A 2,500-nucleotide genomic window follows, 5' to 3' on the forward strand; every position below is an offset into this window, starting at 1 on the left:
CACACACACACACACACACACACACACACACACACACACACACACACACACACACACACACACACACACACACACACACACACACACACGTAAAGTGCTATTGGGTTAATATAGATGTGCTTTGTGTGATGTCAAGCGTATGCTTGTTATAATAGTGCTTGAAGCCTCAGAGTGACAGATATCACACACATTATAAACACATATTACACACACAAAACCACACACACACACACAGGCACACACCCACACACACACTCACGCGCACACACACACACACACACACACACACACACACACACACACACACACACACACACACACACACACACACACACACACACACACACACACACACACACACACACACATAGGCACATACACGATGCATTACAAAGCCTGTGTGTCCATATAGCTGCTCTGTGGGGCCAAACAGAGCCTTGTGAGACCCTGGTCCACCGCTGCTGTGAACTCCCTCTAACCTCCTCCAAAACCTTTTTTTCTGCTGTCTATGATCATCAGCAAAGCAGATGGTTACACTAATAAGGACAGTGTGTGTGTGTGTGTGTGTGTGTGTGTGTGTGTGTGTGTGTGTGTGTGTGTGTGTGTGTGTGTGTGTGTGTGTGTGTGTGTGTGTGTGTGTGTGTGTATGTGTGTGTGTGTGTGTGTGTGTGTGTGTGTGTGTGTGTGTGTGTGTGTGTGTGTGTGTGTGTGTGTGTGTGAGTGTGTGTGTGTGTGTGTGTGTGTGTGTGTGTGTGTGTGTTTCGGTATGTGTGTAGGGTGTGTGTGTTGAGATTGTGTGTGTGTGTGTGTGTGTGTTTGTGTGAGTGTGTGTATGTGTTTGAGTGTGTGTGATTGTGTGTGCGAGTGTGAGTGAATGCATGCGCCTTAGTGTGTATGCGTCGTAGTGTGTTTGTGTCAGTGTGTAAACGTGTGTACGTGCTGTACGGTCTCTCCCCGGTCCACAGCTGAAAGGTGGAATTCCAACAAGTGCACACGCCACAGCTTATCTCCCCCGGGGGAGATAGGTGTGTGAGGAGCTCTGTGTGTGTGTGAGGAGCTCTGTGTGTGTGTGAGGAGCTCTGTGTGTGTGTGAGGAGCTCCGTGTGTGTGTGCTCTTTTCATCATGTTAACAGCCCCGCTACACGCTGTGCCTCCGTGTCATACTGGAGGAACCGTTATAGTTTATTTTGCCTGCTCACCGCAAGTAAATCCTCTCCGGGGGTCAGCTGCCTCAGAAGCAGCGCCAACAATCACTGTGGACGAGAGAGGACTGAACAGGCAGGGAACCAGAACTTCTCCTTTAAGGCCCTGGCTGCCCGGCTGCTGCTGAAGTTCCTCCTCCTTCTGACCTCATGTTCTTTCATACGTATCTTTTTGGTTTCAGTCGTTCGTTAGTCGCTATTTTGTTTGAGGGGGAAACATGCTGGAAGTTGCAGACACACGTCAATGTTGTGGCGCACGTACAAATAAACACATACACACACACACACACACACACACACACACACACACACACACACACACACACACACACACACACACACACACACACACGCAAACACACACAAATGCCCACAAACACACATGCGCACACATGCGCACCAAACACACACACACACACACACACACACACACACACACACACACACACACACACGCACACACACACACACACACACACACACACAGACCATAGACTGTCAGAGCTATGGATGTAGCACCCATGAATTCACCCAGTACTGTAAACCGTTTTGAGGATATACACTTTCATAATATGGGCGGAAACAAACCACATTTGGCACATTGAGGGCAGGAATTGAATGTAAGCCTTGCGATAGTCAATGACCATGAGTGGTGAGGTTCCTTGATAGATTTATAATCGTATTTAATTATTTTGACTGTAAAACTATTGGTCATAGCTTACAAGGTAAGAAAGCGATCATGATGACAACGTTAAAATGTGTCCCCTCCGGAGCCGTTTGTCCTCTCTTGGCACCTGTAGAAACATGGCGGACCCCGTGTAGGAGGACCCCCTCCTCATGTAAAAGAATGGGCTTATTCTGAGGTAATGAAGAAGAGTCAAAACTAGTGCTGTCAAGCGATTAAAATAATGAATCGTGATTAATCGCAATAATGTCATAGTTAACTCACGATTAATCGCGAGCAATCGCGATTAATCACAAATGTTTTTTCTATGCTAAATATCCCTTGATTTCTTTGTCCCATTAATTGTTCTCATATTAATGCTCTTATCAACATGGAGAAGTGCATCGGCTTGCCTTGTGCAAATGTTTTTTTATTGATAACAACATTGGCATATACTGATCAAAACAGGACGATACAAAAAAACCCCTTATAGTGCATTAAACGATGAACATACAAACACACTGCCTTGGATATAGCAGTCAGGCTACTGCTTCTTTGTTTTGAGCCAAAGAAAAAGAAAATAAAAGTGTTTTTTTTAAATTGGTTTGCGTTGACGCTGTTAATAACGCGTTTA

Source organism: Gadus morhua, chromosome 11 (genome assembly GCF_902167405.1).
Source record: "Gadus morhua chromosome 11, gadMor3.0, whole genome shotgun sequence".
Taxonomy (NCBI): Eukaryota; Metazoa; Chordata; class Actinopteri; order Gadiformes; family Gadidae; genus Gadus; species Gadus morhua.